Consider the following 22266-nt stretch of genomic DNA (forward strand, 5'->3'; position numbering starts at 1 on the left):
TGATGTGAGGAGAGGGATAGAGGTGAGCGGAATAGCCCAAAGCAAGAGTTAGATAGTGGAATAAGCTTTAAAAAATATATACCAGTAAAACTAATGGATGAGCGATTGTGGGGCACAGTGGCATGAGCAGTGCACATTTATATTTAGGCAGAGTATTCGCTCATAATGCAAAAGGCTATACAAAATCTAAATAAGCCATTGGCCATTAAAATATAATGGATGTACTTATAGTAATGGCCAGTAGATGGCATTGATAAGCTGTTTTTCTCATTGTAATGACATCACACTGAGAGAGATTCCTATGTTAGAGAGCAGGCTGTTTTCCTTGCTGGGCACTGTGGTGTGTGTCTGTAATCCCAGCTGTTTGGGAGGCTGAGGCTGAAGGAGTGTTTGAGTCCAGAAGTTCTGGTCCCCATTGAGCTATGTTGATTGGGTGTCCACACTAAGTTCAGCATCAATATGGTGAATCTGGGGGAGCTCAGAGCTACCAGGTTGCTTAAAAAGAGGTGACCCGGCCCAGGTTGGAAACAGAGCAGGTCAAACCCCCTGTGCTTATCAGTAGTGGGATTGCACCCGTGAATAGCCAGTGTAGAGCAGCCTGGACAACAAAGCACAACACAGTTTCTTTATTATGTTGTTTTACTCATTAATTTTTATGATAATTTGATACCAGAGTGGTTAAAAATATTTATTATAATTTGTATATAGAGCAGCATGAACAACACAGCTCCATTGTATCATTACTGTAAGTTTTCTTGCGTTATATTATTGAGTATTTTTTTTCAGAACTTTCATTCTTAGATGATGTGCATCATTTTGTAAGTAAAAATAATGATGAACATTAAAGTTACCCATTTCCCACTGACTATATACAGTAACCCATTTGTTGCTAACTACACAGTTACTATTTAAATAAAGTTTTTTTATCATTTGCCCATGAACATAATACTGTTATTATATAATGTCCAGTATGATGAAATATAAATATTCTACTAGAATTCTGTAGGCTGGTCCCATACTCGCACATTTACCACTTTTATGGCTCCAGCTTCATGCACATGTCCCATCAGATCATCAAAATGATGACTTCTGCACAGAGTATTTAAGGAGACATGGGTGCTGTTTTTCTTGTGGGCATCAGTGACTTACCAACCAGTGAAATCATGTTAGTTAGGGATGTTTTGCATGTGATGTGGTTGGAGTGAGATATGTGGATGGGGATAGAGGCAATGATGTGAGGAGAGGGATAGAGGTGAGCGGAATAGCACAAAGCAAGAGTTAGATAGTGGAATAAGCTTTAAAAAATATATACCAGTAAAACTAATGGATGAGCGATTGTTGGTCACAGTGGCATGAGCAGTGCACATTTATATTTAGGCAGAGTATTCGCTCATAATGCAAAAGCCTATACAAAATCTAAATAAGCCATTGGCCATTAAAATATAAAGGATGTAGTTATAGTAATGGCCAGTAGATGGCATTGATAAGCTGTTTTTCTCATTGTAATGACATCACACTGAGAGAGATTCCTATGTTAGAGAGCAGGCTGTTTTCGTTGCCAGGCACTGTGGTGTGTGTCTGTAATCCCAGTTACTTGGGAGGCTGAGGTTGGAGGAGTGTTTGAGTCCAGGAGTTCTGGTCCCCATTGAGCTATGTTGATTGGGTGTCCACACTAAGTTCTGCATCAATATGGTGACTCTGGGGGAGCTCAGAGCTACCAGGTTGCTTAAAAAGAGGTGAACCGGCCCAGGTTGGAAACAGAGCAGGTCAAACCCCCTGTGCTTATCAGTAGTGGGATTGCACCTGTGAATAGCCAGTGTAGAACAGCCTGGACAACAAAGCACAACACAGTTTCTTTATTATGTTGTTTTACTCATTCATTTTTATGATAATTTGATACCAGAGTGGTTAAAAATATTTATTATAATTTGTATATAGAGCAGCATGAACAACACAGCTCCATTGTATCATTACTGTAAGTTTTCTTGTTTTATATTATTGAGTATTTTTTTTTTCAGAACTGTCATTCTTAGATGATGTGCATTATTTTGTAAGCAAAAATAATGATGAACATTAAAGTTACCCATTTCCCACTGACTATATACAGTAACCCATTTGTTGCTATCTACAGTTACTATTTAAATAAAGTTTTTTTATCATTTGCCCATGAACATAATACTGTTATTATATAATGTCCAGTATGATGAAATATAAATATTCTACTAGAATTCTGTAGGCTGGTCCCATACTCGCACATTTACCACTTTTATGGCTCCAGCTTCATGCACATGTCCCATCAGATCATCAAAATAATGACTTCTGCACAGAGTGTTTAAGGAGACATGGGTGCTGTTTTTCTTGTGGGCATCAGTGACTTACCAACCAGTGAAATCATGTTAGTTAGGGATGTTTTGCATGTGATCTGGTTGGAGTGAGATATGTGGATGGGGATAGAGGCAATGATGTGAGGAGAGGGATAGAGGTGAGCGGAATAGCACAAAGCAAGAGTTGGATAGTGGAATAAGCTTTAAAAAATATATACCAGTAAAACTAATGGATGAGCGATTGTGGGGCACAGTGGCATGAGCAGTGCACATTTATATTTAGGCAGAGTATTCGCTCATAATGCAAAAGGCTATACAAAATCTAAATAAGCCATTGGCCATTAAAATATAAAGGATGTAGTTATAGTAATGGCCAGTAGATGGCATTGATAAGCTGTTTTTCTCATTGTAATGACATCACACTGAGAGAGATTCCTATGTTAGAGAGCAGGCTGTTTTCATTGCCGGGCACTGTAGTGTGTGTCTGTAATCCCAGTTACTTGGGAGGCTGAGGCTGGAGGAGTGTTTGAGTCCAGGAGTTCTGGTCCCCATTGAGCTATGTTGATTGGGTGTCCACACTAAGTTCAGCATCAATATGGTGACTCTGGGGGAGCTCAGAGCTACCAGGTTGCTTAAAAAGAGGTGAACCGGCCCAGGTTGGAAACAGAGCAGGTCAAACCCCCTGTGCTTATCAGTAGTGGGATTGCACCTGTGAATAGCCAGTGTAGAGCAGCCTGGACAACAAAGCACAACACAATTTCTTTATTATGTTGTTTTACTCATTCATTTTTATGATAATTTGATACCAGAGTGGTTAAAAATATTTATTATAATTTGTATATAGAGCAGCATGAACAACACAGCTCCATTGTATCATTACTGTAAGTTTTCTTGTTTTATATTATTGAGTATTTTTTTTTTCAGAACTGTCATTCTTAGATGATGTGCATCATTTTGTAAGCAAAAATAATGATGAACATTAAAGTTACCCATTTCCCACTGACTATATACAGTAACCCATTTGTTGCTATCTACAGTTACTATTTAAATAAAGGTTTTTTATCATTTGCCCATGAACATAATACTGTTATTATATAATGTCCAGTATGATGAAATATAAATATTCTACTAGAATTCTGTAGGCTGGTCCCATACTCGCACATTTACCACTTTTATGGCTCCAGCTTCATGCACATGTCCCATCAGATCATCAAAATAATGACTTCTGCACAGAGTGTTTAAGGAGACATGGGTGCTGTTTTTCTTGTGGGCATCAGTGACTTACCAACCAGTGAAATCATGTTAGTTAGGGATGTTTTGCATGTGATGTGGTTGGAGTGAGATATGTGGATGGGGATAGAGGCAATGATGTGAGGAGAGGGATAGAGGTGAGCGGAATAGCACAAAGCAAGAGTTGGATAGTGGAATAAGCTTTAAAAAATATATACCAGTAAAACTAATGGATGAGCGATTGTGGGGCACAGTGGCATGAGCAGTGCACATTTATATTTAGGCAGAGTATTCGCTCATAATGCAAAAGGCTATACAAAATCTAAATAAGCCATTGGCCATTAAAATATAAAGGATGTAGTTATAGTAATGGCCAGTAGATGGCATTGATAAGCTGTTTTTCTCATTGTAATGACATCACACTGAGAGAGATTCCTATGTTAGAGAGCAGGCTGTTTTCCTTGCTGGGCACTGTGGTGTGTGTCTGTAATCCCAGTTACTTGGGAGGCTGAGGCTGGAGGAGTGTTTGAGTCCAGGAGTTCTGGTCCCCATTGAGCTATGTTGATTGGGTGTCCACACTAAGTTCAGCATCAATATGGTGACTCTGGGGGAGCTCAGAGCTACCAGGTTGCTTAAAAAGAGGTGAACCGGCCCAGGTTGGAAACAGAGCAGGTCAAACCCCCTGTGCTTATCAGTAGTGGGATTGTACCTGTGAATAGCCAGTGTAGAGCAGCCTGGACAACAAAGCACAACACAGTTTCTTTATTATGTTGTTTTACTCATTAATTTTTATGATAATTTGATACCAGAGTGGTTAAAAATATTTATTATAATTTGTATATAGAGCAGCATGAACAACACAGCTCCATTGTATCATTACTGTAAGTTTTCTTGCGTTATATTATTGAGTATTTTTTTTCAGAACTTTCATTCTTAGATAATGTGCATCATTTTGTAAGTAAAAATAATGATGAACATTAAAGTTACCCATTTCCCACTGACTATATACAGTAACCCATTTGTTGCTAACTACACAGTTACTATTTAAATAAAGTTTTTTTATCATTTGCCCATGAACATAATACTGTTATTATATAATGTCCAGTATGATGAAATATAAATATTCTACTCGAATTCTGTAGGCTGGTCCCATACTCGCACATTTACCACTTTTATGGCTCCAGCTTCATGCACATGTCCCATCAGATCATCAAAATGATGACTTCTGCACAGAGTATTTAAGGAGACATGGGTGCTGTTTTTCTTGTGGGCATCAGTGACTTACCAACCAGTGAAATCATGTTAGTTAGGGATGTTTTGCATGTGATGTGGTTGGAGTGAGATATGTGGATGGGGATAGAGGCAATGATGTGAGGAGAGGGATAGAGGTGAGCGGAATAGCACAAAGCAAGAGTTAGATAGTGGAATAAGCTTTAAAAAATATATACCAGTAAAACTAATGGATGAGCGATTGTTGGTCACAGTGGCATGAGCAGTGCACATTTATATTTAGGCAGAGTATTCGCTCATAATGCAAAAGCCTATACAAAATCTAAATAAGCCATTGGCCATTAAAATATAAAGGATGTAGTTATAGTAATGGCCAGTAGATGGCATTGATAAGCTGTTTTTCTCATTGTAATGACATCACACTGAGAGAGATTCCTATGTTAGAGAGCAGGCTGTTTTCGTTGCCAGGCACTGTGGTGTGTGTCTGTAATCCCAGTTACTTGGGAGGCTGAGGTTGGAGGAGTGTTTGAGTCCAGGAGTTCTGGTCCCCATTGAGCTATGTTGATTGGGTGTCCACACTAAGTTCTGCATCAATATGGTGACTCTGGGGGAGCTCAGAGCTACCAGGTTGCTTAAAAAGAGGTGAACCGGCCCAGGTTGGAAACAGAGCAGGTCAAACCCCCTGTGCTTATCAGTAGTGGGATTGCACCTGTGAATAGCCAGTGTAGAGCAGCCTGGACAACAAAGCACAACACAGTTTCTTTATTATGTTGTTTTACTCATTCATTTTTATGATAATTTGATACCAGAGTGGTTAAAAATATTTATTATAATTTGTATATAGAGCAGCATGAACAACACAGCTCCATTGTATCATTACTGTAAGTTTTCTTGTTTTATATTATTGAGTATTTTTTTTTTCAGAACTGTCATTCTTAGATGATGTGCATCATTTTGTAAGCAAAAATAATGATGAACATTAAAGTTACCCATTTCCCACTGACTATATACAGTAACCCATTTGTTGCTATCTACAGTTACTATTTAAATAAAGGTTTTTTATCATTTGCCCATGAACATAATACTGTTATTATATAATGTCCAGTATGATGAAATATAAATATTCTACTAGAATTCTGTAGGCTGGTCCCATACTCGCACATTTACCACTTTTATGGCTCCAGCTTCATGCACATGTCCCATCAGATCATCAAAATAATGACTTCTGCACAGAGTGTTTAAGGAGACATGGGTGCTGTTTTTCTTGTGGGCATCAGTGACTTACCACCCAGTGAAATCATGTTAGTTAGGGATGTTTTGCATGTGATGTGGTTGGAGTGAGATATGTGGATGGGGATAGAGGCAATGATGTGAGGAGAGGGATAGAGGTGAGCGGAATAGCACAAAGCAAGAGTTGGATAGTGGAATAAGCTTTAAAAAATATATACCAGTAAAACTAATGGATGAGCGATTGTGGGGCACAGTGGCATGAGCAGTGCACATTTATATTTAGGCAGAGTATTCGCTCATAATGCAAAAGGCTATACAAAATCTAAATAAGCCATTGGCCATTAAAATATAAAGGATGTAGTTATAGTAATGGCCAGTAGATGGCATTGATAAGCTGTTTTTCTCATTGTAATGACATCACACTGAGAGAGATTCCTATGTTAGAGAGCAGGCTGTTTTCCTTGCTGGGCACTGTGGTGTGTGTCTGTAATCCCAGCTGTTTGGGAGGCTGAGGCTGAAGGAGTGTTTGAGTCCAGGAGTTCTGGTCCCCATTGAGCTATGTTGATTGGGTGTCCACACTAAGTTCAGCATCAATATGGTGAATCTGGGGGAGCTCAGAGCTACCAGGTTGCTTAAAAAGAGGTGACCCGGCCCAGGTTGGAACAGAGCAGGTCAAACCCCCTGTGCTTATCAGTAGTGGGATTGCACCCGTGAATAGCCAGTGTAGAGCAGCCTGGACAACAAAGCACAACACAGTTTCTTTATTATGTTGTTTTACTCATTAATTTTTATGATAATTTGATACCAGAGTGGTTAAAAATATTTATTATAATTTGTATATAGAGCAGCATGAACAACACAGCTCCATTGTATCATTACTGTAAGTTTTCTTGTGTTATATTATTGAGTATTTTTTTTTTCAGAACTTTCATTCTTAGATGATGTGCATCATTTTGTAAGCAAAAATAATGATGAACATTAAAGTTACCCATTTCCCACTGACTATATACAGTAACCCATTTGTTGCTAACTACACAGTTACTATTTAAATAAAGTTTTTTTATCATTTGCCCATGAACATAATACTGTTATTATATAATGTCCAGTATGATGAAATATAAATATTCTACTAGAATTCTGTAGGCTGGTCTCATACTCGCACATTTACCACTTTTATGGCTCCAGCTTCATGCACATGTCCCATCAGATCATCAAAATAATGACTTCTGCACAGAGTATTTAAGGAGACATGGGTGCTGTTTTTCTTGTGGGCATCAGTGACTTACCAACCAGTGAAATCATGTTAGTTAGGGATGTTTTGCATGTGATGTGGTTGGAGTGAGATATGTGGATGGGGATAGAGGCAATGATGTGAGGAGAGGGATAGAGGTGAGCGGAATAGCACAAAGCAAGAGTTAGATAGTGGAATAAGCTTTAAAAAATATATACCAGTAAAACTAATGGATGAGCGATTGTTGGTCACAGTGGCATGAGCAGTGCACATTTATATTTAGGCAGAGTATTCGCTCATAATGCAAAAGGCTATACAAAATCTAAATAAGCCATTGGCCATTAAAATATAAAGGATGTAGTTATAGTAATGGCCAGTAGATGGCATTGATAAGCTGTTTTTCTCATTGTAATGACATCACACTGAGAGAGATTCCTATGTTAGAGAGCAGGCTGTTTTCGTTGCCAGGCACTGTGGTGTGTGTCTGTAATCCCAGTTACTTGGGAGGCTGAGGTTGGAGGAGTGTTTGAGTCCAGGAGTTCTGGTCCCCATTGAGCTATGTTGATTGGGTGTCCACACTAAGTTCTGCATCAATATGGTGACTCTGGGGGAGCTCAGAGCTACCAGGTTGCTTAAAAAGAGGTGAACCGGCCCAGGTTGAAAACAGAGCAGGTCAAACCCCCTGTGCTTATCAGTAGTGGGATTACACCTGTGAATAGCCAGTGTAGAACAGCCTGGACAACACAACACAGTTTCTTTATTATGTTGTTTTACTCATTCATTTTTGATAATTTGATACCAGAGTGGTTAAAAATATTTATTATAATTTGTATATAGAGCAGCATGAACAACACAGCTCCATTGTATCATTACTGTAAGTTTTCTTGTTTTATATTATTGAGTATTTTTTTTTTCAGAACTGTCATTCTTAGATGATGTGCATTATTTTGTAAGCAAAAATAATGATGAACATTAAAGTTACCCATTTCCCACTGACTATATACAGTAACCCATTTGTTGCTATCTACAGTTACTATTTAAATAAAGTTTTTTTATCATTTGCCCATGAACATAATACTGTTATTATATAATGTCCAGTATGATGAAATATAAATATTCTACTAGAATTCTGTAGGCTGGTCCCATACTCGCACATTTACCACTTTTATGGCTCCAGCTTCATGCACATGTCCCATCAGATCATCAAAATAATGACTTCTGCACAGAGTGTTTAAGGAGACATGGGTGCTGTTTTTCTTGTGGGCATCAGTGACTTACCAACCAGTGAAATCATGTTAGTTAGGGATGTTTTGCATGTGATGTGGTTGGAGTGAGATATGTGGATGGGGATAGAGGCAATGATGTGAGGAGAGGGATAGAGGTGAGCGGAATAGCACAAAGCAAGAGTTGGATAGTGGAATAAGCTTTAAAAAATATATACCAGTAAAACTAATGGATGAGCGATTGTGGGGCACAGTGGCATGAGCGGTGCACATTTATATTTAGGCAGAGTATTCGCTCATAATGCAAAAGGCTATACAAAATCTAAATAAGCCATTGGCCATTAAAATATAAAGGATGTAGTTATAGTAATGGCCAGTAGATGGCATTGATAAGCTGTTTTTCTCATTGTAATGACATCACACTGAGAGAGATTCCTATGTTAGAGAGCAGGCTGTTTTCATTGCCGGGCACTGTAGTGTGTGTCTGTAATCCCAGTTACTTGGGAGGCTGAGGCTGGAGGAGTGTTTGAGTCCAGGAGTTCTGGTCCCCATTGAGCTATGTTGATTGGGTGTCCACACTAAGTTCAGCATCAATATGGTGACTCTGGGTGAGCTCAGAGCTACCAGGTTGCTTAAAAAGAGGTGAACCGGCCCAGGTTGGAAACAGAGCAGGTCAAACCCCCTGTGCTTATCAGTAGTGGGATTGCACCTGTGAATAGCCAGTGTAGAGCAGCCTGGACAACAAAGCACAACACAGTTTCTTTATTATGTTGTTTTACTCATTCATTTTTATGATAATTTGATACCAGAGTGGTTAAAAATATTTATTATAATTTGTATATAGAGCAGCATGAACAACACAGCTCCATTGTATCATTACTGTAAGTTTTCTTGTTTTATATTATTGAGTATTTTTTTTTTCAGAACTGTCATTCTTAGATGATGTGCATCATTTTGTAAGCAAAAATAATGATGAACATTAAAGTTACCCATTTCCCACTGACTATATACAGTAACCCATTTGTTGCTATCTACAGTTACTATTTAAATAAAGGTTTTTTATCATTTGCCCATGAACATAATACTGTTATTATATAATGTCCAGTATGATGAAATATAAATATTCTACTAGAATTCTGTAGGCTGGTCCCATACTCGCACATTTACCACTTTTATGGCTCCAGCTTCATGCACATGTCCCATCAGATCATCAAAATAATGACTTCTGCACAGAGTGTTTAAGGAGACATGGGTGCTGTTTTTCTTGTGGGCATCAGTGACTTACCAACCAGTGAAATCATGTTAGTTAGGGATGTTTTGCATGTGATGTGGTTGGAGTGAGATATGTGGATGGGGATAGAGGCAATGATGTGAGGAGAGGGATAGAGGTGAGCGGAATAGCACAAAGCAAGAGTTGGATAGTGGAATAAGCTTTAAAAATTATATACCAGTAAAACTAATGGATGAGCGATTGTGGGGCACAGTGGCATGAGCAGTGCACATTTATATTTAGGCAGAGTATTCGCTCATAATGCAAAAGGCTATACAAAATCTAAATAAGCCATTGGCCATTAAAATATAAAGGATGTAGTTATAGTAATGGCCAGTAGATGGCATTGATAAGCTGTTTTTCTCATTGTAATGACATCACACTGAGAGAGATTCCTATGTTAGAGAGCAGGCTGTTTTCGTTGTCGGGCACTGTAGTGTGTGTCTGTAATCCCAGTTACTTGGGAGGCTGAGGCTGGAGGAGTGTTTGAGTCCAGGAGTTCTGGTCCCCTTTGAGCTATGTTGATTGGGTGTCCACACTAAGTTCAGCATCAATATGGTGACTCTGGGGGAGCTCAGAGCTACCAGGTTGCTTAAAAAGAGGTGAACCGGCCCAGGTTGGAAACAGAGCAGGTCAAACCCCCTGTGCTTATCAGTAGTGGGATTGCACCTGTGAATAGCCAGTGTAGAGCAGCCTGGACAACAAAGCACAACACAGTTTCTTTATTATGTTGCTTTACTCATTAATTTTTATGATAATTTGAAACCAGCGTGGTAAAAAATATTTATTATAATTTGTATATAGAGCAACATGAACAACACAGCTCCAGTGTATCATTACTGTAAGTTTTCTTGTGTTATATTATTGAGTATTTTTTTTTTCAGAACTGTCATTCTTAGATGATGTGCATCATTTTGTAAGCAAAAATAATGATGAACATTAGATACCCATTTCCCACTGACTATATACAGTAACCCATTTGTTGCTATCTACAGTTACTATTTAAATAAAGGTTTTTTATCATTTGCCCATGAACATAATACTGTTATTATATAATGTCCAGTATGATGAAATATAAATATTCTACTAGAATTCTTTAGGCTGGTCCCATACTCGCACATTTACCACTTTTATGGCTCCAGCTTCATGCACATGTCCCATCAGATCATCAAAATAATGACTTCTGCACAGAGTGTTTAAGGAGACATGGGTGCTGTTTTTCTTGTGGGCATCAGTGACTTACCAACCAGTGAAATCATGTTAGTTAGGGATGTTTTGCATGTGATGTGGTTGGAGTGAGATATGTGGATGGGGATAGAGGCAATGATGTGAGGAGAGGGATAGAGGTGAGCGGAATAGCACAAAGCAAGAGTTGGATAGTGGAATAAGCTTTAAAAAATATATACCAGTAAAACTAATGGATGAGCGATTGTGGGGCACAGTGGCATGAGCAGTGCACATTTATATTTAGGCAGAGTATTCGCTCATAATGCAAAAGGCTATACAAAATCTAAATAAGCCATTGGCCATTAAAATATAAAGGATGTAGTTATAGTAATGGCCAGTAGATGGCATTGATAAGCTGTTTTTCTCATTGTAATGACATCACACTGAGAGAGATTCCTATGTTAGAGAGCAGGCTGTTTTCGTTGCCGGGCACTGTAGTGTGTGTCTGTAATCCCAGTTACTTGGGAGGCTGAGGCTAGAGGAGTGTTTGAGTCCAGGAGTTCTGGTCCCCATTGAGCTATGTTGATTGGGTGTCCACACTAAGTTCAGCATCAATATGGTGACTCTGGGGGAGCTCAGAGCTACCAGGTTGCTTAAAAAGAGGTGAACCGGCCCAGGTTGGAAACAGAGCAGGTCAAACCCCCTGTGCTTATCAGTAGTGGGATTGCACCTGTGAATAGCCAGTGTAGAGCAGCCTGGACAACAAAGCACAACACAGTTTCTTTATTATGTTGTTTTACTCATTCATTTTTATGATAATTTGATACCAGAGTGGTTAAAAATATTTATTATAATTTGTATATAGAGCAGCATGAACAACACAGCTCCATTGTATCATTACTGTAAGTTTTCTTGTTTTATATTATTGAGTATTTTTTTTTTCAGAACTGTCATTCTTAGATGATGTGCATCATTTTGTAAGCAAAAATAATGATGAACATTAAAGTTACCCATTTCCCACTGACTATATACAGTAACCCATTTGTTGCTAACTACACAGTTACTATTTAAATAAAGTTTTTTTATCATTTGCCCATGAACATAATACTGTTATTATATAATGTCCAGTATGATGAAATATAAATATTCTACTAGAATTCTGTAGGCTGGTCCCATACTCGCACATTTACCACTTTTATGGCTCCAGCTTCATGCACATGTCCCATCAGATCATCAAAATAATGACCTCTGCACAGAGTGTTTAAGGAGACATGGGTGCTGTTTTTCTTGTGGGCATCAGTGACTTACCAACCAGTGAAATCATGTTAGTTAGGGATGTTTTGCATGTGATGTGGTTGGAGTGAGATATGTGGATGGGGATAGAGGCAATGATGTGAGGAGAGGGATAGAGGTGAGCGGAATAGCACAAAGCAAGAGTTGGATAGTGGAATAAGCTTTAAAAAATATATACCAGTAAAACTAATGGATGAGCGATTGTGGGGCACAGTGGCATGAGCAGTGCACATTTATATTTAGGCAGAGTATTCGCCTCTAATGCTAAAGGCTATACAAAATCTAAATAAGCCATTGGCCATTAAAATATAAAGGATGTAGTTATAGTAATGGCCAGTAGATGGCATTGATAAGCTGTTTTTCTCATTGTAATGACATCACACTGAGAGAGATTCCTATGTTAGAGAGCAGGCTGTTTTCCTTGCTGGGCACTGTGGTGTGTGTCTGTAATCCCAGCTACTTGGGAGGTTAAGGGTGGAGGAGTGTTTGAGTCCAGGAATTCTGGTCCCCATTGAGCTATGTTGATAGGGTGTCCACACTAAGTTCAGCATCAATATGGTGACTCTGGGGGGGCTCAGAGCTACCAGGTTGCTTAAAAAGAGGTGAACCGGTCCAGGTTGGAAACAGAGCAGGTCAAACCCCCTGTGCTTATCAGTAGAGGGATTGTACCTGTGAATAGCCAGTGTAGAGCAGCCTGGACAACAAAGCACAACACAGTTTCTTTATTATGTTGTTTTACTCATTCATTTTTATGATAATTTGATACCAGAGTGGTTAAAAATATTCATTATAATTTGTATATAGAGCAGCATGAACAACACAGCTCCATTGTATCATTACTGTAAGTTTTCTTGTTTTATATGATTGAGTATTTTTTGTTTCAGAACTGTCATTCTTAGATGATGTGCATCATTTTGTAAGCAAAAATAATGATGAACATTAAAGTTACCCATTTCCCACTGACTATATACAGTAACCCATTTGTTACTATCTACAGTTACTATTTAAATAAAGGTTTTTTATCATTTGCCCATGAACATAATACTGTTATTATATAATGTCCAGTATGATGAAATATAAATATTCTACTAGAATTCTTTAGGCTGGTCCCATACTCGCACATTTACCACTTTTATGGCTCCAGCTTCAAGCACATGTCCCATCAGATCATCAAAATAATGACTTCTGCACAGAGTATTTAAGGAGACATGGGTGCTGTTCTTCTTGTGGGCATCAGTAAAATGCCAATCAGTGAAATCATGTTAGTTAGGGATGTTTTGCATGTGATGTGGGTGGAGTGGGATATGTGGATGGGGATAGAGGCAATGATGTGAGGAGAGGGATAGAGGTGAGCGGAATAGCCCAAAGCAAGAGTTAGATAGTGGAATAAGCTTTAAAAAATATATACCAGTAAAACTAATGGATGAGCGATTGTGGGGCACAGTGGCATGAGCAGTGCACATTTATATTTAGGCAGAGTATTCGCTCATAATGCTAAAGGCTATACAAAATCTAAATAAGCCATTGGCCATTAAAATATAAAGGATGTAGTTATAGTAATGGCCAGTAGATGGCACTGTTAAGCTGTTTTTCTCATTGTAATGACATCTCACTGAGAGAGATTCCTATGTTAGAGAGCAGGCTGTTTTCCTTGCTGGGCACTGTGGTGTGTGTCTGTAATCCCAGCTACTTGGGAGGTTAAGGGTGGAGGAGTGTTTGAGTCCAGGAATTCTGGTCCCCATTGAGCTATGTTGATAGGGTGTCCACACTAAGTTCAGCATCAATATGGTGACTCTGGGGGGGCTCAGAGCTACCAGGTTGCTTAAAAAGAGGTGAACCGGTCCAGGTTGGAAACAGAGCAGGTCAAACCCCCTGTGCTTATCAGTAGTGGGATTGCACCTGTGAATAGCCAGTGTAGAGCAACCTGGACAACAAAGCACAACACAGTTTCTTTATTATGTTGCTTTACTCATTAATTTTTATGATAATTTGATACCAGCGTGGTAAAAAATATTTATTATAATTTGTATATAGAGCAACATGAACAACACAGCTCCAGTGTATCATTACTGTAAGTTTTCTTGTGTTATATTATTGAGTATTTTTTTTTTTCAGAACTGTCATTCTTAGATGATGTGCATCATTTTGTAAGCAAAAATAATGATGAACATTAGATACCCATTTCCCACTGACTATATACAGTAACCCATTTGTTGCTAACTACACAGTTACTTTTTAAATAAAGTTTTTTTTATCATTTTCCCTTGAACATAATACTGTTATTATATAATGTCCAGTATGATGAAATATAAATATTCTACTAGAATTCTGTAGGCTGGTCCCATACTCGCACATTTACAACTTTTATGGCTCCAGCTTCATGCACATGTCCCATCAGATCATCAAAATAATGACTTCTGCACAGAGTATTTAAGGAGACATGGGTGCTGTTCTTCTTGTGGGCATCAGTGACTTACCAACCAGTGAAATCATGTTAGTTAGGGATGTTTTGCATGTGAAGTGGTTGGAGTGAGATATGTGGATGGGGATAGAGGCAATGATGTGAGGAGAGGGATAGAGGTGAGCGGAATAGCACAAAGCAAGAGTTAGATAGTGGAATAAGCTTTAAAAAATATATACCAGTAAAACTAATGGATGAGCGATTGTGGGGCACAGTGGCATGAGCAGTGCACATTTATATTTAGGCAGAGTATTCGCTCATAATGCTAAAGGCTATACAAAATCTAAATAAGCCATTGGCCATTAAAATATAAAGGATGTAGTTATAGTAATGGCTAGTAGATGGCATTGATAAGCTGTTTTTCTCATTGTAATGACATCACACTGAGAGAGATTCCTATGTTAGAGAGCAGGCGGTTTTTGTTGCCGGGCACTGTGGTGTGTGTCTGTAATCCCAGTTACTTGGGAGGCTGAGGCTGGAGGAGTGTTTGAGTCCAGGAGTTCTGGTCCCCATTGAGCTATGTTGATTGGGTGTCCACACTAAGTTCAGCATCAATATGGTGACTCTGGAGGAGCTCAGAGCTACCAGGTTGCTTAAAAAGAGGTGAACCAGCCCAGGTTGGAAACAGAGCAGGTCAAACCCCCTGTGCTTATCAGTAGTGGGATTGTACCTGTGAATAGCCAGTGTAGAGCAGCCTGGACAACAAAGCACAACACAGTTTCTTTATTATGTTGTTTTACTCATTCATTTTTATGATAATTTGATACCAGAGTGGTTAAAAATATTCATTATAATTTTTATATAGAGCAGCATGAACAACACAGCTCCATTGTATCATTACTGTAAGTTTTCTTGTTTTATATTATTGAGTATTTTTTTTATCAGAACTGTCATTCTTAGATGATGTGCATCATTTTGTAATCAAAAATAATGATGAACATTAAAGTTACCCATTTCCCACTGACTATATACAGTAACCCATTTATTGCTAACTACACAGTTACTATTTAAATAAAGCTTTTTTATCATTTGCCCATGAACATAATACTGTTATTATATAATGTCCAGTATGATGAAATATAAATATTCTACTAGAATTCTGTAGGCTGGTCCCATACTCGCACATTTACGACTTTTATGGCTCCAGCTTCATGCACATGTCCCATCAGATCATCAAAATAATGAATTCTGCACAGAGTGTTTAAGGAGACATAGGTGCTGTTCTGGTGGGCATCAGTGACTTGCCAACCAGTGAAATCATGTTAGTTAGGGATGTTTTGCATGTGATGTGGGTGGAGTGAGATATGTGGATGGGGATAGAGGCAATGATGTGAGGAGAGGGATACAGGTAAGCGGAATACCACAAAGCAAGAGTTAGAAAGTGGAACAAGCTTTAAAAATATTTACCTGTAAAACTAATGGATGAGCAATTGTGGGGCACAGTGGCATGAGCAGTGCACATTTATATTTAGGCAGAGTATTCGCTCTTAATGCTAAAGGCTATACAAAATCTAAATAAGCCATTGGCCATTAAAATATAAAGGATGTAGTTATAGTAATGGCCAGTAGATGGCATTGATAAGCTGTTTTTCTCATTGTAATGAAATCACACTGAGAGAGATTCCTATGTTAGAGAGCAGGCTGTTTTCCTTGCTGGGCACTGTGGTGTGTGTCTGTAATCCCAGCTACTTGGGAGGCTGAGGCTGAAGGAGTGTTTGAGTCCAGGAGTTCTGGTCCCCATTGAGCTATGTTGATTGGGTGTCCACACTAAGTTCAGCATCAATATGGTGATTCTGGGGGAGCTCAGCGCTACCCGGTTGCTTAAAAAGAGGTGACCCAGCCCAGGTTGGAAACAGAGCAGGTCAAACCCCCTGTGCTTATCAGTAGTGGGATTGCACCTGTGAATAGCCAGTGTAGAGCAGCCTGGACAACAAAGCACAACACAGTTTCTTTATTATGTTGTTTTACTCATTAATTTTTATGATAATTTGATACCAGAGTGGTAAAAAATATTTATTATAATTTGTATATAGAGCAGCATGAACAACACAGCTCCATTGTATCATTACTGTAAGTTTTCTTGTGTTATATTATTGAGTATTTTTTTTTTCAGAACTGTCATTCTTAGATGATGTGCATCATTTTGTAAGCAAAAATAATGATGAACATTAAAGTTACCCATTTCCCACTGACTATATACAGTAACCCATTTGTTGCTAACTACACAGTTACTATTTAAATAAAGTTTTTTTATCATTTGCCCATGAACATAATACTGTTATTATATAATGTCCAGTATGATGAAATATAAATATTCTACTAGAATTCTTTAGGCTGGTCCCATACTCGCACATTTACCACTTTTATGGCTCCAGCTTCATGCACATGTCCCATCAGATCATCAAAATAATGACTTCTGCACAGAGTATTTAAGGAGACATGGGTGCTGTTCTTCTTGTGGGCATCAGTGACTTGCCAACCAGTGAAATCATGTTAGTTAGGGATGTTTTGCATGTGATGTGGGTGGAGTGAGATATGTGGATGGGGATAGAGGCAATGATGTGAGGAGAGGGATAGAGGTGAGCGGAATAGCACAAAGCAAGAGTTTGATAGTGGAGCAAGCTTTAAAAAATATATACCAGTAAAACTAATGGATGAGCAATTGTGGGGCACAGTGGCATGAGCAGTGCACATTTATATTTAGGCAGAGTATTCGCTCATAATGCTAAAGGCTATAGAAAATCTAAATAAGCCATTGGCCATTAAAATATAAAGGATGTAGTTATAGTAATGGCCAGTAGATGGCACTGTTAAGCTGTTTTTCTCATTGTAATGACATCACACTGAGATAGATTCCTATGTTAGAGAGCAGGCTGTTTTTCTTGTGGGCACTATGGTGTGTGTCTGTAATCCCAGTTACTTGGGAGGTTAAGGGTGGAGGAGTGTTTGAGTCCAGGAGTTCTGGTCCGCATTGAGCTATGTTGATTGGGTGTCCACACTAAGTTCAACATCAATATGGTGACTCTGGGGGAGCTCAGACCTACCAGGTTGCTTAAAAAGAGGTGAACCGGCCCAGGTTGGAAACAGAGCAGGTCAAACCCCCTGTGCTTATCAGTAGTGGGATTGCACCTGTGAATAGCCAGTGTAGAACAGCCTGGACAACAAAGCACAACACAGTTTCTTTATTATGTTGTTTTACTCATTAATTGTTATGATAATTTGATACCAGAGTGGTAAAAAATATTTATTATAATTTGTATATAGAGCAGCATGAACAACACAGCTCCATTGCATCATTACTGTAAGTTTTCTTGTTTTATATTATTGAGTATTTTTTTTTTCAGAACTGTCATTCTTAGATGATGTGCATCATTTTGTAAGCAAAAATAATGATGAACATTAAAGTTACCCATTTCCCTCTGACTATATACAGTAACCCATTTGTTGCTAACTACACAGTTACTATTTAAATAAAGTTTTTTTTTCATTTGCCCATGAACATAATACTGTTTTTATATAATGTCCAGTATGATGAAATATAAATATTCTTCTAGAATTCTGTAGGCTGGTCCCAAACTCGCACATTTACCACTTTTATGGCTCCAGCTTCATGCACATGTCCCATCAGATCATCAAAATAATGACTTCTGCACAGAGTATTTAAGGAGACATGGGTGCTGTTCTTCTTGTGGGCATCAGTAACTTGTCAACCAGTGAAATCATGTTAGTTAGGGATGTTTTGCATGTGATGTGGGTGGAGTGAGATATGTGGATGGGGATAGAGGCAATGATGTGAGGAGAGGGATAGAGTTGAGCGGAATAGCACAAAGCAAGAGTTAGATAGTGGAATAAGCTTTAAAAAATAAATACCAGTAAAACTAATGGATGAGCGATTGTGGGGCACAGTGGCATGAGCAGTGCACATTTATATTTAGGCAGAGTATTTGCTCATAATGCTAAAGGCTATACAAAATCTAAATAAGCCATTGGCCTTTAAAATATAAAGGATGTAGTTATAGTAATGGCCAGTAGATGGCATTGATAAGCTGTTTTTCTCATTGTAATGACATCACACTGAGAGAGATTCCTATGTTAGGGAGCAGGCTGTTTTCCTTGCTGGGCACTGTGGTGTGTGTCTGTGATCCCAGCTACTTGGGAGGTTGAGGCTGGAGGAGTGTTTGAGTCCAGGAGTTCTGGTCCCCATTGAGCTATGTTGATTGGGTGTCCACACTAAATTCAGCATCAATATGGTGACTCTGGGGGAGCTCAGAGCTACCAGGTTGCTTAAAAAGAGGTGACCCGGCCCAGGTTGGAAACAGAGCAGGTCAAACCCCCCTGTGCTTATCAGTAGTGGGATTGCACCTGTGAATAGCCAGTGTAGAGCAGCCTGGACAACAAAGCACAACACAGTTTCTTTATTATGTTGTTTTACTCATTAATTTTTATTGTAATTTGATACCAGAGTGGTTAAAAATATTTATTATAATTTGTATATAGAGCAGCATGAACAACACAGCTCCATTGTATCATTACTGTAAGTTTTCTTGTGTTATATTATTGAGTATTTTTTTTTCAGAACTGTCATTCTTAGAAGATGTGCATCATTTTGTAAGCAAAACTAATGATGAACATTAAAGTTACCCATTTCCCACTGACTATATACAGTAACCCATTTGTTGCTAACTACACAGTTACTATTTAAATAAAGTTTTTTTATCATTTGCCCATGAACATAATACTGTTATTATATAATGTCCAGTATGATGAAATATAAATATTCTACTAGAATTCTTTAGGCTGGTCCCATACTCGCACATTTACCACTTTTATGGCTCCAGCTTCATGCACATGTCCCATCAGATCATCAAAATAATTACTTCTGCACAGAGTATTTAAGGAGACATGGGTGCTGTTCTTCTTGTGGGCATCAGTGACTTGCCAACCAGTGAAATCATGTTAGTTAGGGATGTTTTGCATGTGATGTGGGTGGAGTGAGATATGTGGATGGGGATAGAGGCAATGATGTGAGGAGAGGGATAGAGGTGAGCGGAATAGCACAAAGCAAGAGTTTGATAGTGGAGCAAGCTTTAAAAAATATATACCAGTAAAACTAATGGATGAGCAATTGTGGGGCACAGTGGCATGAGCAGTGCACATTTATATTTAGGCAGAGTATTCGCTCATAATACTAAAGGCTATAGAAAATCTAAATAAGCCATTGGCCATTAAAATATAAAGGATGTAGTTATAGTAATGGCCAGTAGATGGCACTGATAAGCTGTTTTTCTCATTGCAATGACATCACACTGAGATAGATTCCTATGTTAGAGAGCAGGCTGTTTTCCTTGCCGGGCACTATGGTGTGTGTCTGTAATCCCAGTTACTTGGGAGGCTGAGGCTGGAGGAGTGTTTGAGTCCAGGAGTTCTGGTCCCCATTAAGCTATGTTGATTGGGTGTCCACACTAAGTTCAGCATCAATATGAAGACTCTGGGGGAGCTCAGAGCTACCAGGTTGCTTAAAAAGAGATGAACCGGCCCAGGTTGGAAACAGAGCAGGTCAAACCCCCTGTGCTTATCAGTAGTGGGATTGCACCTGTGAATAGCCAGTGTAGAGCAACCTGGACAACAAAGCACAACACAGTTTCTTTATTATGTTGTTTTACTCATTAATTTTTATGATAATTTGATACCAGAGTGGTTAAAAATATTTATTATAATTTGTATATAGAGCAGCATGAACAACACAGCTCCATTGTATCATTACTGTAAGTTTTCTTGTGTTATATTATTGAGTATTTTTTTTTTCAGAACTGTCATTCTTAGATGATGTGCATCATTTTGTAAGCAAAAATAATGATGAACATTAAAGTTACCCATTTCCCACTGACTATATACAGTAACCCATTTGTTGCTAACTACACAGTTACTATTTAAATAAAGTTTTTTTTTCATTTGCCCATGAACATAATACTGTTATTATATAATGTCCAGTATGATGAAATATAAATATTCTTCTAGAATTCTGTAGGCTGGTCCCAAACTCGCACATTTACCACTTTTATGGCTCCAGCTTCATGCACATGTCCCATCAGATCATCAAAATAATGACTTCTGCACAGAGTATTTAAGGAGACATGGGTGCTGTTCTTCTTGTGGGCATCAGTAACTTGCCAACCAGTGAAATCATGTTAGTTAGGGATGTTTTGCATGTGATGTGGGTGAAGTGAGATATGTGGATGGGGATAGAGGCAATGATGTGAGGAGAGGGATACAGGTAAGCGGAATACCACAAAGCAAGAGTTAGAAAGTGGAACAAGCTTTAAAAATATTTACCTGTAAAACTAACGGATGAGCAATTGTGGGGCACAGTGGCATGAGCAGTGCACATTTATATTTAGGCAGAGTATTCGCTGATAATGCTAAAGGCTATACAAAATCTAAATAAGCCATTGGCCATTAAAATATAAAGGATGTAGTTATAGTAATGGCCAGTAGATGGCATTGATAAGCTGTTTTTCTCATTGTAATGACATCACACTGAGAGAGATTCCTATGTTAGAGGGCAGGCTGTTTTCCTTGCTGGGCACTGTGGTGTGTGTCTGTAATCCCAGCTACTTGGGAGGCTGAGGCTGAAGAAGTGTTTGAGTCCAGGAGTTCTGGTCCCCATTGAGCTATGTTGATTGGATGTCCACACTAAGTTCAGCATCAATATGGTGACTCTGGGGGAGCTCAGAGCTACCTACCAGGTTGCTTAAAAAGAGGTGACCCGGCCCAGGTTGGAAACAGAGCAGGTCAAACCCCCCTGTGCTTATCAGTAGTGGGATTGCACCTGTGAATAGCCAGTGTAGAGCAGCCTGGACAACAAAGCACAACACAGTTTCTTTAATATGTTGTTTTACTCATTAATTTTTATGATAATTTGATACCAGAGTGGTTAAAAATATTTATTATAATTTGTATATAGAGCAGCATGAACAACACAGCTCCATTGTATCATTACTGTAAGTTTTCTAGTGTTATATTATTGAGTATTTTTTTTTTCAGAACTGTCATTCTTAGAAGATGTGCATCATTTTGTAAGCAAAACTAATGATGAACATTAAAGTTACCCATTTCCCACTGACTATATACAGTAACCCATTTGTTGCTAACTACACAGTTACTATTTAAATAAAGTTTTTTTATCATTTGCCCATGAACATAATACTGTTATTATATAATGTCCAGTATGATGAAATATAAATATTCTACTAGAATTCTTTAGGCTGGTCCCATACTCGCACATTTACCACTTTTATGGCTCCAGCTTCATGCACATGTCCCATCAGATCATCAAAATAATGACTTCTGCACAGAGTATTTAAGGAGACATGGGTGCTGTTCTTCTTGTGGGCATCAGTGACTTGCCAACCAGTGAAATCATGTTAGTTAGGGATGTTTTGCATGTGATGTGGGTGGAGTGAGATATGTGGATGGGGATAGAGGCAATGATGTGAGGAGAGGGATAGAGGTGAGCGGAATAGCACAAAGCAAGAGTTTGATAGTGGAGCAAGCTTTAAAAAATATATACCAGTAAAACTAATGGATGAGCAATTGTGGGGCACAGT

The 22266-nt window shown here is 38.6% G+C and overlaps 18 non-coding genes across 18 annotated transcripts; all 18 read left to right on the forward strand.

Annotated features, from left to right (window-relative positions):
* Positions 1-327: 327 nt before the first annotated feature.
* On the forward strand, positions 328-627 carry LOC148478805 (signal recognition particle RNA). Its single transcript, XR_015872223.1, has one exon.
* Positions 628-1557: 930 nt separating this feature from the next.
* Positions 1558-1857, forward strand: LOC148478806 (signal recognition particle RNA). The gene has a single exon (XR_015872063.1).
* A 930-nt stretch (positions 1858-2787) lies between these two features.
* Positions 2788-3087, forward strand: LOC148478807 (signal recognition particle RNA). The gene has a single exon (XR_015872049.1).
* A 930-nt stretch (positions 3088-4017) lies between these two features.
* On the forward strand, positions 4018-4317 carry LOC148478808 (signal recognition particle RNA). The gene has a single exon (XR_015872035.1).
* A 930-nt stretch (positions 4318-5247) lies between these two features.
* Positions 5248-5547, forward strand: LOC148478809 (signal recognition particle RNA). The gene has a single exon (XR_015872067.1).
* A 930-nt stretch (positions 5548-6477) lies between these two features.
* On the forward strand, positions 6478-6776 carry LOC148478810 (signal recognition particle RNA). The gene has a single exon (XR_015872238.1).
* A 932-nt stretch (positions 6777-7708) lies between these two features.
* LOC148478811 (signal recognition particle RNA) lies at positions 7709-8003 on the forward strand. Its single transcript, XR_015872248.1, has one exon.
* Positions 8004-8931: 928 nt separating this feature from the next.
* Positions 8932-9231, forward strand: LOC148478812 (signal recognition particle RNA). Its single transcript, XR_015872058.1, has one exon.
* Positions 9232-10161: 930 nt separating this feature from the next.
* Positions 10162-10461, forward strand: LOC148478813 (signal recognition particle RNA). The gene has a single exon (XR_015872081.1).
* Positions 10462-11389: 928 nt separating this feature from the next.
* Positions 11390-11689, forward strand: LOC148478814 (signal recognition particle RNA). Its single transcript, XR_015872390.1, has one exon.
* A 932-nt stretch (positions 11690-12621) lies between these two features.
* LOC148478815 (signal recognition particle RNA) lies at positions 12622-12921 on the forward strand. Its single transcript, XR_015872332.1, has one exon.
* A 930-nt stretch (positions 12922-13851) lies between these two features.
* LOC148478816 (signal recognition particle RNA) lies at positions 13852-14151 on the forward strand. Its single transcript, XR_015872310.1, has one exon.
* Positions 14152-15083: 932 nt separating this feature from the next.
* LOC148478817 (signal recognition particle RNA) lies at positions 15084-15383 on the forward strand. Its single transcript, XR_015872193.1, has one exon.
* Positions 15384-16311: 928 nt separating this feature from the next.
* On the forward strand, positions 16312-16611 carry LOC148478818 (signal recognition particle RNA). Its single transcript, XR_015872244.1, has one exon.
* A 934-nt stretch (positions 16612-17545) lies between these two features.
* LOC148478819 (signal recognition particle RNA) lies at positions 17546-17842 on the forward strand. Its single transcript, XR_015872337.1, has one exon.
* Positions 17843-18774: 932 nt separating this feature from the next.
* Positions 18775-19075, forward strand: LOC148478820 (signal recognition particle RNA). Its single transcript, XR_015872251.1, has one exon.
* Positions 19076-20006: 931 nt separating this feature from the next.
* LOC148478821 (signal recognition particle RNA) lies at positions 20007-20306 on the forward strand. Its single transcript, XR_015872315.1, has one exon.
* A 931-nt stretch (positions 20307-21237) lies between these two features.
* LOC148478822 (signal recognition particle RNA) lies at positions 21238-21542 on the forward strand. The gene has a single exon (XR_015872311.1).
* The last annotated feature ends 724 nt before the right edge of the window (positions 21543-22266 follow it).

Source organism: Taudactylus pleione, unplaced genomic scaffold (assembly GCF_031769625.1).
Source record: "Taudactylus pleione unplaced genomic scaffold, aTauple2 ptg000652l, whole genome shotgun sequence".
NCBI lineage: Eukaryota > Metazoa > Chordata > Amphibia > Anura > Myobatrachidae > Taudactylus > Taudactylus pleione.